Consider the following 17,312-nt stretch of genomic DNA (forward strand, 5'->3'; position numbering starts at 1 on the left):
ATAACCTAAATAAGCACCTAAAATAACAACTGTAATAGTTAAAAACTTTAAATAATAAGGTAAAGCAATCACATGAGGAATAGGAAAAATTAATCAAGATAAAAGACTACCACCAAAAACAGCAACAAACAATAGACCAATTATTCCAAATGAAATATAATAACCCTTATCATCAAAAGAAAATCTAGAATAAAAATTATTATCACCAGATATTGAATAATAAAACAAACGAAAAGAATAAGAAGCAGTTAAACCAGTAGAAAAAAAATAAAGAAAAAAAATTAAACAATTAATTCATCTTAAACAAACCATCTCAAGAATTAAATCCTTTGAATAAAATCCCGCTAAAAAAGGTATTCCACACAAAGATAAACTAGAAACATTAAAACAAACTGAAGTTAAAGGTATGAAATTAACAATTGATCCTATAAAACGAATATCCTGAGAATCCTTCAAATTATGAATTATTGAACCTGCACATATAAATAATAATGCCTTAAATAAAGCATGAGCCAATAAATGAAAAAATGCAAGCTTTGGATAACCTATAGCCAAAATTCTTATTATTAAACCAAGTTGTCTTAAAGTAGAAAGAGCAATAATCTTCTTTAAATCAAACTCAAAATTAGCGCCCAATCCAGCCATAAATATAGTTATACAACCAATTAAAAGTAAAAATCAACCACAATTATAAGTATCCAATATTGGTCTAAAACGAATTAATAAATAAACACCAGCAGTAACAAGAGTAGAAGAATGAACTAAAGCAGAAACAGGAGTAGGAGCTGCTATAGCAGCAGGAAGTCATGAAGAGAAAGGAATCTGAGCTCTCTTAGTTATAGCTGCTAAAACAATTAATATAGTAATGAGCTTTATTTCAAAAGAATTAGAAATAAAATCATAATAATAAATATAATTTCAACCACCAAAATTTAACATTCATGCAATAGAAATTAAAATAGCAACATCACCAATACGATTAGAAAGTGCAGTTAATATACCAGCACTATAAGATTTTACATTTTGATAATAAATAACTAAACAATAAGAAACTAAACCTAAACCATCTCAACCTAATAAAATTCTAATTAAATTAGGACTAATAATTAAAAAACCTATAGAAAGAATAAATATTAAAACAATAATAATAAAACGATTTATATTCTTTTCACCAGATATATAATCCTCTCTATAATAAATAACCAAAGAAGAAATATATATAACAAAAGATATAAAAATAAGAGATATTCAATCCAAAATTAAAGTTATAACAACTATAGAACCATTTAAATTGAAAAGCTCTCACTCAACAAAAACTCTATAATCGATTATTAAATAATAAATACCTAAAATAAAAATTATAGTTCTCGAAATAAACAAAGAAAAAAAACTCAAAGAACAAATAGAAAATAAATTCACGGCCTAAGATGAAAAACTTCATATCATTGATTCCACAAAACAATATTTTTAATTAAAATACTTAAGCAAACTAAACAAAGAAATATTCACCCTTTAAACAGAGAATATTTAAAGGCAATCAATGTAAAAGTAAAAGATGATATTCACGAAAATAACCAAGAGAACAAGTATAAACACCAGAATAATAATTCCCATGCTGAGAATAAGAATATATATACAAAGTATAAACAGCTCTAAAAAAAGATAAAAAAATCAAAGCAAAGAATCTAAAAGAAGATCAAGATATAATTCTAATTAATAATCTAATTTCACCTACCAAATTTAAAGAAGGAGGAGCAGCCATATTTGATGATCTTAAAAGAAATCATCATAAAGCCATTCCTGGCATCAAATTAATTATACCCTTGTTAATTAATAATCTTCGTCTACCTAAACGTTCATAAATAATATTAGATAAACAAAATAAACCAGAAGAACATAAACCATGACCAACCATTAGAGAAAGAGAACCTACACAACCTCATCAATTCATAGTCATCAATCCACCAATAACCATTCTTATATGAGCAACAGAAGAATATGCAATTAAGACTTTAAATCAACCTGACGAAAACAAATAAATCTTACAATAACACCCCCAGATAAACCTAAAGACAATCAAAAATAATTAAACTTTAAACCCAAATAAGAAATAACCTTTATAACACGAAAAATACCATAACCACCTAACTTTAATAAAACACCAGCAAGAATTATTCTACCTGAAATAGGGGCCTCTACATGAGCCTTAGGAAGTCATAAATGAACCAAAAACATAGGTATCTTAACTAAAAAAGCCAAAATTATAAATACATAAAACATAAAATAATAAGAACCAAAATCAACCAATAAAGGAAAATATAAAGTATTAGAAAAATCATAAACCTTAAATAAAACTAATAATAAAGGTAATCTAGCAACCAAAGTATAAAAAATTAAATAAACACCAGCCTGCAAACGCTCAGGTTGATAACCCCAAACCAAAATTAAAAGTAAAGTAGGAACTAATCTATCCTCAAAAAAATATAAAAAGAAAGAAGACTTAATCTAGCAAATGAACAATAAAGCATAATTATTAAAATCAAAACCATAAAAACAAAAAAATTAGAATGATATGAACTTAAATAAACTGAACCTCTAGCAGTGATTATTAAAGAACAAATCCAAAAACTAAGTAAAATTAAACTAAAAGAAAAATAATCAATACCAAAATAATATCTAATTATATTCAAATCAGCATATTAATAAACACAAACTATAAAAACAAAACCCGACAGAAACATTAAAGAATGAACCAACCATCAACAATTATTTAATAAACAAAGAGGGATCAAAAAAATAGTTATAAATAAATACTTTAACATAAAGATAAACCAAAAGAATTAAAAAAATCATTACCATGAGAACGAATTATTGAAACTAAAATAGAAAGACCTAAAGCACCCTCACAAACAGAAAAAACTAAAAAAATAACAGGAAAAAAATAATCATAATCAAACTCAATAAGAAAAACAATAACTAACATAAATAAAGAAAGAACAATATATTCTAATCTCAAAAGAACCATTAATAAATGTTTACGTTTAGAAGAAAAAACATAAACACCAGCAAAATAAATCAATAAAGAAGTAAAAATAGAGAATACAAACATTAGTTTTAATAGTTTAAAAAAAACGCCAGTCTTGTAAACCGGAAATAAGTCCAGCCCCCACTTTTAAAACTTCAGAGGTGGAAAAGCTTCCATCATCGGTCCCCAAAACCGGTATTTTAAATAAACTAACCCCTGAAATGATCAAAATAATAATTATATCATTATCAAATGTAATAAATATTAATTTTATTAAATTAAGACACCCAATATCAATAATGCTTTTTATTATCCTTCAATCCTTCCTAGTTGGATTAATAACAGGAACAATAATAGAAAGATATTGATTATCATATATTTTATTTTTAACATTTCTTGGTGGTATACTAGTATTATTTATTTACATTACAAGAATTGCATCAAACGAAATATTTCAGCCTAAATCAATCACTATAATTATTACATTAATAATGTGAGTATTTATCATATTAATATTAATTATTCTAGATATATCTATATTTATAGACTTTTTCAAAAACACCGAAACTATAAATATTGATAATTCAATCAATTATCAAGAAATAACAATATCTTTAGAAAAATTATATAATAGACCAACATTCATTATTACAATAATAATAATAATTTATTTATTTTTAGCACTACTAGCAGTTGTTAAAATCACCAATATTAATCAGGGACCTATTCGTAAAATAAGATAATTACTAATGAATAAACCCTTACGATTAAGACATCCTTTAATTAAAATTATTAATAACTCTTTAATTGACTTACCTGCCCCAACAAATATTTCATTTTGATGAAATTTTGGATCCCTATTAGGGTTATGTTTGGTAATTCAAATCGTAACTGGACTATTTTTAGCTATACATTATACATCAAATATTGAAATAGCATTCAGTAGTGTAGTACACATCTGCCGAGACGTAAATAATGGTTGAATTATCCGAACCTTACACGCAAATGGAGCATCTATATTTTTTATTTGTATTTACTTACATGTAGGACGGGGAATTTACTATGGATCTTATATATATATATATACATACCTGAATAATTGGTACAGTGATTTTATTTTTAGTTATAGCAACTGCATTTATAGGATATGTCTTACCCTGAGGCCAAATATCTTTTTGAGGTGCAACAGTAATTACTAATTTATTATCAGCAATCCCATACTTAGGAACAGATTTAGTCCAATGAGTATGAGGAGGATTCGCTGTTGATAATGCAACATTAAATCGATTCTTCACATTCCATTTTGTATTACCATTTATTATTGCTGCTATAGCAGCAATTCATTTATTTTTTCTTCACCAAACAGGATCTAATAATCCTCTTGGACTAAATGGAGATATTGAAAAAATTCCATTCCATCCATACTTTACCTTTAAGGATTCTATTACATTTGTAATAATAACATCATTATTAATTATACTATGTTTAATTAATCCTTACCTATTAGGAGATCCAGATAACTTTGTACCTGCCAACCCATTAGTAACACCAGTTCACATTCAACCAGAATGATATTTCCTATTTGCATATGCAATTCTACGATCTATCCCTAATAAGTTAGGAGGTGTTATTGCATTATTTTTATCAATTAGAATCTTAATAATTTTACCATTTTATAATAAAACACCATTCCGAGGCATTCAATTTTACCCTATTAATCAAATTTTATTCTGAATTATAGTAGTTGTTGTATGCTTACTAACGTGAATTGGTAAACGACCTGTTGAAGAACCTTATATTATAACAGGTCAAATCTTAACAATTATTTACTTCACATATTTCTTAATTAATGTCCATGTCGCAAATGCATGAGATAAATTAATTAAGGAATAAAGTTAATTAGCTTAGGAAAAGCATATGTTTTGAAAACATAAAATTAGAAGTTTAACTCTTCTATTAACTTTTCTCACAAGATTTCACTAAACAAATGAGATAAATAAAATCTTTAAACCAACAAAGAAAATAAAAAAATTCAAAGATAAAGGTAAAAAACATTTTCAAGCTAAGTACATTAATTTATCATAACGGAACCATGGTAATGTTCCACGAACCCAAATAAAACCAAAAGATATAATAGCAAGCTTAATAAAAAATATAAAAGAATAAAAATCGCCGCCCAAAAAAATTAAAGCCAATAACATTCTTATGAAGACAATTCTAGTATATTCAGCTAAAAAAATTAAAGTAAAACCACCCGCACCATACTCAATATTAAATCCTGAAACTAACTCAGATTCCCCTTCAGCAAAATCAAAAGGAGTACGATTAGTTTCAGCTAAGCAAGAAGCAAAACAAGCTAAAGCTAAAGGAAAAGAAATAATAATAAATCAACAATAAAGCTGATAGTTTATAAAATCAAACATATTAAAACTACCAATTAAAATAATTAAAGACAATAAAATTAAAGCTAAACTAACTTCATAAGAAATTGTTTGAGCAACAGAACGAAGAGAACCTAATAATGAATAATTTGAATTAGAAGATCAACCAGCAATTATAACAGTATAAACACCTAATCTAGTACAACATAAAAAAAAATAAAAATCCATAAGAAAAAGAACACATATAAGTTAAATAAGGAAAAATTACTCAAACAGCTAAAGAAATCATTAAATTAAAAACAGGGGAAAAATAATAAAGTAGGTAATTAGATATAATAGGAATTGGCTGCTCCTTACAAATTAACTTAATAGCATCTCTAAATGGCTGAGGAATTCCAACAAAACCTACCTTATTTGGACCCTTTCGAATCTGAATATAACCTAAAACCTTACGCTCTAATAAAGTTAAAAAGGCAACACTAATTAAAACACAAATAACCAATAAAAGAAAATTCAAAATAAATATAAATAAATCATAAAGTATCAATACTATTTGTAGAAAAAATCTACATAAATGAATTCTAAATTCAACATATTAATCTGTCAAAATAGTAAATAAATTAATATTAATCAATATAACAAAAAATATTTTAACCATATAGTCCTTTCGTACTAATATGGATTAACAATCTTAGGACAGAAACCGACCTGGCTCACGCCGGTCTGAACTCAGATCATGTAAGAATTTAAAGGTCGAACAGACCTAATCATTGGGCTCCAGCACCCAAAATTTTTCTTAATCCAACATCGAGGTCGCAATCTGCTTTGTCGATATGAGCTCTCAAAAACAATTACGCTGTTATCCCTAAGGTAACTTAATCTTATGATCTTAAATTATGGATCAAAATAACAAACATAAATAAATGATATAATAATGAAGAGTTTATCTATTCTTCATGTCACCCCAACAAAACATCATCATTAAATATAGAAAGACAAACAAAAAACTATATAAAAGTAAAATGTCAAGCTCTATAGGGTCTTCTTGTCCTAAAGAAGAATTTAAGCCTTTTGACTCAAAAGTTAAATTCAAAAATTTATTAAGAGACAGTTGATTTCTCGTCAAGCCATTCATTCCAGCCACTAATTAAGAGACTAATGATTATGCTACCTTTGCACGGTCAAAATACCGCGGCTCTTTAAAAATACGCTCAGTGAGCAGGCCACACCTCAAAATATAAACAAGAGGACATGTTTTTGATAAACAGGCGGAAATCAATTTTGCCTAGTTCCTTATAATAAGTTCACAAGGTAAAAATTTCATACAAATAAATATACTAATTCTATCATTATTACAAAAATTTTAAAATTAAATTAATAATCTTAATAAAAAACCTAAAATATTTATAAAATCAAAATAAAAAATAATGAACTAAAGCGTAATCTTAAAGATAGCTGGTTTAAAGCTTACTATTATATTTCTATAAAATAAATTATAGGTTATTAACTTCAAAGCTTATCCCTTAAAGAATAAATAAGTTAATATTTTTACTTAAAAAATTAAATAAAAACAAATAACTTTAAAAAATTAAATTTTTTCTTAAGAAACTAGATATCTTGGGAAACGATTAACATCTCATTTCTATAAATAATTCAATAATAATTATGATACATTAACTATAAATTATTTATAAATCAACCCAAATCGAGACAAGTAATATAAATACTAAAATTTTGATAAACCCTGATACAAAAGGTACAATAAATAAAATCTACTTAAAAAAATTTAAAATAATATTTCATAAAACACTTACATTACACCAATAAACTATAATTTAAAAAATCAATTCTATAAAATATACTAAGACAAAAATACAATAAAATTATTTATATTAAATAATTAAATAAACAAAAAATAAATATAATAAAATAAATAATGAAGATATCCTGATTTGCACAGAAAAATTTGTCAGTGTAAATGAAACACTTTACTAATAAGTTATATCTTGAAACTCTTCCTAGATACACTTTCCAGTACATCTACTATGTTACGACTTATCTCATCTAAATTGAAGCTACTTTAAAATAAAATAGAATAATCAATAATGAGAGCGACGGGCGATGTGTACACATCTCAGAGCCAATATCAGTTAAATTAAATAAATTAAATTACTATCAAATCCACCTTCATTAACAGTATTTCACTATCAAATCCGTTATAAACAAAAATCTATTGTAACCCACCTCCTCTTAACTATAAGCTGCACCTTGACCTGAAATATTTTATAATTATAAATCTTGAGAATTATAACTCTAAAAAGATTCTCTGATAACGGAGATATACAAACAAATAAATTAAGTAGAGTAAATCGTGTATTATCAATCATGGGGTAGGTTCCTCTGAATGGAATGAGATACCGCCAAATTCTTTGGGTTTAAAGACCTTAACTAATAGTACCCTGGTAAATATAATTAACATTTAAAATAATAGGGTATCTAATCCTAGTTTATTATTTAAATTTCACAGATTCATAAAAAGGGCCACAAATAAATTTTAACATTTCACCTTACAAATTTATATTTCAACCCTAATAATATAAACAACTGTTTTAACCAATAATATTCACTTGTATCAATCGTATAACCGCGGCTGCTGGCACGAATTATGCCGATACTAAATCAATTGCTAAATCCAAAATCACTTGATAATTAAATCAAATTACTGCAAAAAGAACATTTAGTCTAACAAAACTTACATATAATACAAAGAAAAAGTGAATAAACAAGCAAGAATAAAACTTTTAAAAATAAAAAATAAGAAAATTTTAAATCTATTAATTCAGGAAAAAATAAAAGATTCAAATATTTAAAGAAAAAAAAGAAAAAAACCACAAACATTAACAAAAAAAAAGGAACGCCCCTATGTATGACCACAACAACTTCTCTATTATATATAATTAAAGCAGGCCACACCTCAAAATATAAACAAGAGGACATGTTTTTGATAAACAGGCGGAAATCAATTTTGCCTAGTTCCTTATAATAAGTTCACAAGGTAAAAATTTCATACAAATAAATATACTAATTCTATCATTATTACAAAAATTTTAAAATTAAATTAATAATCTTAATAAAAAACCTAAAATATTTATAAAATCAAAATAAAAAATAATGAACTAAAGCGTAATCTTAAAGATAGCTGGTTTAAAGCTTACTATTATATTTCTATAAAATAAATTATAGGTTATTAACTTCAAAGCTTATCCCTTAAAGAATAAATAAGTTAATATTTTTACTTAAAAAATTAAATAAAAACAAATAACTTTAAAAAATTAAATTTTTTCTTAAGAAACTAGATATCTTGGGAAACGATTAACATCTCATTTCTATAAATAATTCAATAATAATTATGATACATTAACTATAAATTATTTATAAATCAACCCAAATCGAGACAAGTAATATAAATACTAAAATTTTGATAAACCCTGATACAAAAGGTACAATAAATAAAATCTACTTAAAAAAATTTAAAATAATATTTCATAAAACACTTACATTACACCAATAAACTATAATTTAAAAAATCAATTCTATAAAATATACTAAGACAAAAATACAATAAAATTATTTATATTAAATAATTAAATAAACAAAAAATAAATATAATAAAATAAATAATGAAGATATCCTGATTTGCACAGAAAAATTTGTCAGTGTAAATGAAACACTTTACTAATAAGTTATATCTTGAAACTCTTCCTAGATACACTTTCCAGTACATCTACTATGTTACGACTTATCTCATCTTATTATAATAATATTATAATTATTTATATTAATTATAATATTTTATATTTAAATTAATAATTTTATTTATTATATCCAATTATAATAATATTAAATATTAAATTACATATTATTATATATATTATATCATAAATACCTATTTTAAGCTAAAAACATAAGTAGCTATAATCCTAGGTAAATAATTGCATTAAAATAATCAATTGATAATGGTAAGATGAACTTATAATACTTTAATTTCAATTAAATGTAATATATTAATATAAATTATTTATTATATATATATATAAAAAAAATAAAATGAGCAGGATAAATTAATCCTAATTAAACAAAATAATACATAAAAGAATTTCAAAAAAAAAACTTTCGATTTATATATTAAATAAATGAAGTGCCTGATTAAAGGGTTACCTTTATAGGCTAAATAAAGTAAATAAAATTACCTTCATTAAAATTACATAAGATAGAATTAAACTACCTCCTTTAGTATCAAAAACTAACGTGCATCATACACCTTAATGTAAAAAGGTAAGCTAAACAAGCTAATGGGTTCATACCCCATTTATAGAGGTATCAATCCTCTCCTTTTTAATGACCAACAACTCTACAAAACTTCTCTTCCTATCAACATTAATGATAGGAACGATCCTGTCCATTTCATCAAATTCCTGATTTGGGGTTTGAATAGGACTTGAGATCATCTTACTTTCATTTATTCCGCTCCTAACAAGAAATAAAAATATAATAATAAATGAATCATCAATTAAATATTTTATTGTCCAAGCAATAGCATCGACAATATTATTATTTTCAATTTTGCTGATTCAAATAAAATATCCCATGGGATGGGAAACAGAATTTATCCCATCAATAATAATTAGATCTAGACTATTATTAAAGATTGGAGCCGCACCTTTCCATTTCTGATTTCCAGAAGTTATAGGAGCATCAAGATGAAATAATTGTTTAACATTAATAACATGACAAAAAATCGCCCCAATAATGGTCTTATCTTATTGTATTCAATTAAGAACTTTTATTTGAACAATTATTATCTTAAGAATTATTATTGGGGCAATAGGAGGTTTAAATCAAACATCCTTACGACAACTTTTAGCATATTCATCAATCAGACATCTAGGTTGAATAATTAGATCATAAACAGTCAGAGAAAACATCTGAGAACTATACTTCATTATTTACTCACTATTAAGATTAATTATAGTTTTATTATTTAAGCAAATAAATTTATTTTTCATAAATCAAATTTATTCAGCCAGAAATATAAAAACCGAAATTAAAATCATAATATTCTTATCTTTATTATCTTTAGGTGGACTACCACCATTCCTTGGATTCTTACCAAAATGAATTGTAATACAATCATTAATAGAAAACAATATAACAACTATTATAACTGTATTAATCTTTAATTATATATAATAGAGAAGTTGTTGTGGTCATACATAGGGGCGTTTCTTTTTTTTTTGGTAATGTTTGTGGTTTTTTTCTTTTTTTTTCTTTAAATATTTGAATCTTTTATTTTTTCCTGAATTAATAGATTTAAAATTTTCTTATTTTTTATTTTTAAAAGTTTTATTCTTGCTTGTTTATTCACTTTTTCTATGTATTATATGTAAGTTTTGTTAGACTAAATGTTCTTTTTGCAGTAATTTGATTTAATTATCAAGTGATTTTGGATTTAGCAATTGATTTAGTATTGGCATAATTCGTTCCAGCAGCCGCGGTTATACGATTGATACAAGTGAATATTATTGGTTAAAACAGTTGTTTATATTATTAGGGTTGAAATATAAATTTGTAAGGTGAAATGTTAAAATTTATTTGTGGCCCTTTTTATAAATCTGTGAAATTTAAATAATAAAGTAGGATTAGATACCCTATTATTTTAAATGTTAATTATATTTACCAGGGTACTATTAGTTAAGGTCTTTAAACCCAAAGAATTTGGCGGTATCCCATTCCATTCAGAGGAACCTACCCCATGATTGATAATACACGATTTACTCTACTTAATTTATTTGTTTGTTTATCTCCATTATCAGAGAATCTTTTTAGAGTTATAATTCTCAAGATTTATAATTATAAAATATTTCAGGTCAAGGTGCAGCTTATAGTTAAGAGGAGGTGGGTTACAATAGATTTTTGTTTATAACGGATTTGATAGTGAAATACTGTTAATGAAGGTGGATTTGATAGTAATTTAATTTATTTAATTTAACTGATATTGGCTCTGAGATGTGTACACATCGCCCGTCGCTCTCATTATTGATTATTCTATTTTATTTTAAAGTAGCTTCAATTTAGATGAGATAAGTCGTAACATAGTAGATGTACTGGAAAGTGTATCTAGGAAGAGTTTCAAGATATAACTTATTAGTAAAGTGTTTCATTTACACTGAAAATTTTTCTGTGCAAATCAGGATATCTTGATTATTTATTTTATTATATTTATTTTTTGTTTATTTAATTATTTAAAATAAATAATTTTATTGTATTTTTGTCTTAGTATATTTTATAGAATTGATTTTTTAAATTATAGTTTATTGGTAATGTAAGTGTTTTATGAAATATTATTTTAAATTTTTTTAAGTAGATTTTATTTATTGTACCTTTTGTATCAGGGTTTATCAAAATTTTAGTATTTATTTTACTTGTCTCGATTTGGGTTGATTTATAAATAATTTATAGTTAATGTATCATAATTATTATCAAATTATTTATAGAAATGAGATGTTAATCGTTTCCCAAGATATCTAGTTTCTTAAGAAAAAATTTAATTTTTTAAAGTTATTTGTTTTTATTTAATTTTTTAAGTAAAAATATTAACTTATTTATTCTTTAAGGGATAAGCTTTGAAGTTAATAACCTATAATTTATTTTATAGAAATATAATAGTAAGCTTTAAACCAGCTATCTTTAAGATTACGCTTTAGTTCATTATTTTTTATTTTGATTTTATAAATATTTTAGGTTTTTTATTAAGATTATTAATTTAATTTTAAAATTTTTGTAATAATGATAGAATTAGTATATTTATTTGTATGAAATTTTTACCTTGTGAACTTATTATAAGGAACTAGGCAAAATTGATTTCCGCCTGTTTATCAAAAACATGTCCTCTTGTTTATATTTTGAGGTCTGGCCTGCTCACTGAGCGTATTTTTAAAGAGCCGCGGTATTTTGACCGTGCAAAGGTAGCATAATCATTAGTCTCTTAATTAGTGGCTGGAATGAATGGCTTGACGAGAAATCAACTGTCCCTTAATAAATTTTTGAATTTAACTTTTGAGTCAAAAGGCTTAAATTCTTCTTTAGGACGAGAAGACCCTATAGAGCTTGACATTTTACTTTTATATAGTTTTTTGTTTGTCTTTCTATATTTAATGATGATGTTTTGTTGGGGTGACATGAAGAATAGATAAACTCTTCATTATTATATCATTTATTTATGTTTGTTATTTTGATCCATAATTTATGATCATAAGATTAAGTTACCTTAGGGATAACAGCGTAATTGTTTTTGAGAGCTCATATCGACAAAGCAGATTGCGACCTCGATGTTGGATTAAGAAAAATTTTGGGTGCAGGAGCCCAATGATTAGGTCTGTTCGACCTTTAAATTCTTACATGATCTGAGTTCAGACCGGCGTGAGCCAGGTCGGTTTCTATCCTAAGATTGTTAATCCATATTAGTACGAAAGGACCATATGGTTAAAATAATTTTTGTTATATTGATTAATATTAATTTATTTACTATTTTGACAGATTAATGTGTTGAATTTAGAATTCATTTATGTAGATTTTTTCTACAAATAGTATTGATACTTTATGATTTATTTATATTTATTTTGAATTTTCTTTTATTGGTTATTTGTGTTTTAATTAGTGTTGCCTTTTTAACTTTATTAGAGCGTAAGGTTTTAGGTTATATTCAGATTCGAAAGGGTCCAAATAAGGTAGGTTTTGTTGGAATTCCTCAGCCATTTAGAGATGCTATTAAGTTAATTTGTAAGGAGCAGCCAATTCCTATTATATCTAATTACCTACTTTATTATTTTTCCCCTGTTTTTAATTTAATGATTTCTTTAGCCGTTTGAGTAATTTTTCCTTATTTAACTTATATGTGTTCTTTTTCTTATGGATTTTTAATTTTTTTATGTTGTACTAGATTAGGTGTTTATACTGTTATAATTGCTGGTTGATCTTCTAATTCAAATTATTCATTATTAGGTTCTCTTCGTTCTGTTGCTCAAACAATTTCTTATGAAGTTAGTTTAGCTTTAATTTTATTGTCTTTAATTATTTTAATTGGTAGTTTTAATATGTTTGATTTTATAAACTATCAGCTCTATTGTTGATTTATTATTATTTCTTTTCCTTTAGCTTTAGCTTGTTTTGCTTCTTGCTTAGCTGAAACTAATCGTACTCCTTTTGATTTTGCTGAAGGGGAATCTGAGTTAGTTTCAGGATTTAATATTGAGTATGGTGCGGGTGGTTTTACTTTAATTTTTTTAGCTGAATATACTAGAATTGTCTTCATAAGAATGTTATTGGCTTTAATTTTTTTGGGCGGTGATTTTTATTCTTTTATATTTTTTATTAAGCTTGCTATTATATCTTTTGGTTTTATTTGGGTTCGTGGAACATTACCACGGTTCCGTTATGATAAATTAATGTACTTAGCTTGAAAAAGTTTTTTACCTTTATCTTTGAATTTTTTTATTTTCTTTGTTGGTTTAAAGATTTTATTTATCTCATTTGTTTAGTGAAATCTTTTGAGAAAAGTTAATAGAAGAGTTAAACTTCTAATTTTATGTTTTCAAAACATATGCTTTTCCTAAGATAATTAACTTTATTCCTTAATTAATTTATCTCATGCGTTTGCGACATGGACATTAATTAAGAAATATGTGAAGTAAATAATTGTTAAGATTTGACCTGTTATAATATAAGGTTCTTCAACAGGTCGTTTACCAATTCACGTTAGTAAGCATACAACAACTACTATAATTCAGAATAAAATTTGATTAATAGGGTAAAATTGAATGCCTCGGAATGGTGTTTTATTATAAAATGGTAAAATTATTAAGATTCTAATTGATAAAAATAATGCAATAACACCTCCTAACTTATTAGGGATAGATCGTAGAATTGCATATGCAAATAGGAAATATCATTCTGGTTGAATGTGAACTGGTGTTACTAATGGGTTGGCAGGTACAAAGTTATCTGGATCTCCTAATAGGTAAGGATTAATTAAACATAGTATAATTAATAATGATGTTATTATTACAAATGTAATAGAATCCTTAAAGGTAAAGTATGGATGGAATGGAATTTTTTCAATATCTCCATTTAGTCCAAGAGGATTATTAGATCCTGTTTGGTGAAGAAAAAATAAATGAATTGCTGCTATAGCAGCAATAATAAATGGTAATACAAAATGGAATGTGAAGAATCGATTTAATGTTGCATTATCAACAGCGAATCCTCCTCATACTCATTGGACTAAATTTGTTCCTAAGTATGGGATTGCTGATAATAAATTAGTAATTACTGTTGTACCTCAAAAAGATATTTGGCCTCAGGGTAAGACATATCCTATAAATGCAGTTGCTATAACTAAAAATAAAATCACTGTACCAATTATTCAGGTATGTATATATATATATATAAGATCCATAGTAAATTCCCCGTCCTACATGTAAGTAAATACAAATAAAAAATATAGATGCTCCATTTGCGTGTAAGGTTCGGATAATTCAACCATTATTTACGTCTCGGCAGATGTGTACTACACTACTGAATGCTATTTCAATATTTGATGTATAATGTATAGCTAAAAATAGTCCAGTTACGATTTGAATTACCAAACATAACCCTAATAGGGATCCAAAATTTCATCAAAATGAAATATTTGTTGGGGCAGGTAAGTCAATTAAAGAGTTATTAATAATTTTAATTAAAGGATGTCTTAATCGTAAGGGTTTATTCATTAGTAATTATCTTATTTTACGAATAGGTCCCTGATTAATATTGGTGATTTTAACAACTGCTAGTAGTGCTAAAAATAAATAAATTATTATTATTATTGTAATAATGAATGTTGGTCTATTATATAATTTTTCTAAAGATATTGTTATTTCTTGATAATTGATTGAATTATCAATATTTATAGTTTCGGTGTTTTTGAAAAAGTCTATAAATATAGATATATCTAGAATAATTAATATTAATATGATAAATACTCACATTATTAATGTAATAATTATAGTGATTGATTTAGGCTGAAATATTTCGTTTGATGCAATTCTTGTAATGTAAATAAATAATACTAGTATACCACCAAGAAATGTTAAAAATAAAATATATGATAATCAATATCTTTCTTTTATTGTTCCTGTTATTAATCCAACTAGGAAGGTTTGAAGGATAATAAAAAGCATTATTGATATTGGGTGTCTTAATTTAATAAAATTAATATTTATTACATTTGATAATGATATAATTATTATTTTGATCATTTCAGGGGTTAGTTTATTTAAAATACCGGTTTTGGGGACCGATGATGGAAGCTTTTCCACCTCTGAAGTTTTAAAAGTGGGGGCTGGACTTATTTCCGGTTTACAAGACCGGCGTTTTTTTTAAACTATTAAAACTAATGTTTATATTCTCTATTTTTACTTCTTTATTGATTTATTTTGCTGGTGTTTATGTTTTTTCTTCTAAACGTAAACATTTATTAATGGTTCTTTTGAGATTAGAATATATTGTTCTTTCTTTATTTATGTTAGTTATTGTTTTTCTTATTGAGTTTGATTATGATTATTTTTTTCCTGTTATTTTTTTAGTTTTTTCTGTTTGTGAGGGTGCTTTAGGTCTTTCTATTTTAGTTTCAATAATTCGTTCTCATGGTAATGATTTTTTTAATTCTTTTGGTTTATCTTTATGTTAAAGTATTTATTTATAACTATTTTTTTGATCCCTCTTTGTTTATTAAATAATTGTTGATGGTTGGTTCATTCTTTAATGTTTCTGTCGGGTTTTGTTTTTATAATTTGTGTTTATTCATATGCTGATTTGAATATAATTAGATATTATTTTGGTATTGATTATTTTTCTTTTAGTTTAATTTTACTTAGTTTTTGGATTTGTTCTTTAATAATCACTGCTAGAGGTTCAGTTTATTTAAGTTCATATCATTCTAATTTTTTTGTTTTTATGGTTTTGATTTTAATAATTATGCTTTATTGTTCATTTGCTAGATGAAGTCTTCTTTCTTTTTATATTTTTTTTGAGGCTAGATTAGTTCCTACTTTACTTTTAATTTTGGGTTGGGGTTATCAACCTGAGCGTTTGCAGGCTGGTGTTTATTTAATTTTTTATACTTTGGTTGCTAGATTACCTTTATTATTAGTTTTATTTAAGGTTTATGATTTTTCTAATACTTTATATTTTCCTTTATTGGTTGATTTTGGTTCTTATTATTTCATGTTTTATGTATTTATAATTTTGGCTTTTTTAGTTGAGATACCTATGTTTTTGGTTCATTTATGACTTCCTAAGGCTCATGTAGAGGCCCCTATTTCAGGTAGAATAATTCTTGCTGGTGTTTTATTAAAGTTAGGTGGTTATGGTATTTTTCGTGTTATAAAGGTTATTTCTTATTTGGGTTTAAAGTTTAATTATTTTTGATTGTCTTTAGGTTTATCTGGGGGTGTTATTGTAAGATTTATTTGTTTTCGTCAGGTTGATTTAAAGTCTTTAATTGCATATTCTTCTGTTGCTCATATAAGAATGGTTATTGGTGGATTGATGACTATGAATTGATGAGGTTGTGTAGGTTCTCTTTCTCTAATGGTTGGTCATGGTTTATGTTCTTCTGGTTTATTTTGTTTATCTAATATTATTTATGAACGTTTAGGTAGACGAAGATTATTAATTAACAAGGGTATAATTAATTTGATGCCAAGAATGGCTTTATGATGATTTCTTTTAAGATCATCAAATATGGCTGCTCCTCCTTCTTTAAATTTGGTAGGTGAAATTAGATTATTAAATAGAATTATATCTTG

At 25.4% G+C, this 17,312-nt stretch overlaps 1 protein-coding gene, 3 long non-coding RNA genes and 1 pseudogene across 5 annotated transcripts in view; 3 read left to right on the plus strand and 2 right to left on the minus strand.

The window, feature by feature from the left end:
- The window catches only part of LOC126301323 (uncharacterized), a 31,334-nt gene extending 24,104 nt beyond the window's left edge, over nucleotides 1-7,230 (minus strand). Inside the window, exon 1 of the long non-coding RNA XR_007553037.1 lies at nucleotides 6,636-7,230. This is a non-coding gene — a long non-coding RNA (uncharacterized LOC126301323). The remainder of the gene's footprint in view (nucleotides 1-6,635) is intronic.
- Nucleotides 1-17,312, plus strand: part of LOC126301315 (NADH-ubiquinone oxidoreductase chain 5-like) — a 371,580-nt gene that overhangs the window by 221,536 nt on the left and 132,732 nt on the right. The gene's annotated exons all lie outside the window — the stretch shown is intronic.
- Nucleotides 1-17,312, plus strand: part of LOC126301331 (uncharacterized) — a 176,334-nt gene that overhangs the window by 147,768 nt on the left and 11,254 nt on the right. The window lies entirely within an intron of this gene.
- The window catches only part of LOC126301310 (NADH-ubiquinone oxidoreductase chain 5-like), a 78,888-nt pseudogene that overhangs the window by 59,674 nt on the left and 1,902 nt on the right, over nucleotides 1-17,312 (plus strand).
- The window catches only part of LOC126301317 (uncharacterized), a 135,936-nt gene that overhangs the window by 36,446 nt on the left and 82,178 nt on the right, over nucleotides 1-17,312 (minus strand). The gene's annotated exons all lie outside the window — the stretch shown is intronic.

The sequence above is a fragment of the Schistocerca gregaria genome, unplaced genomic scaffold (genome assembly GCF_023897955.1).
Source record: "Schistocerca gregaria isolate iqSchGreg1 unplaced genomic scaffold, iqSchGreg1.2 ptg000066l, whole genome shotgun sequence".
Classification (NCBI taxonomy): domain Eukaryota; kingdom Metazoa; phylum Arthropoda; class Insecta; order Orthoptera; family Acrididae; genus Schistocerca; species Schistocerca gregaria.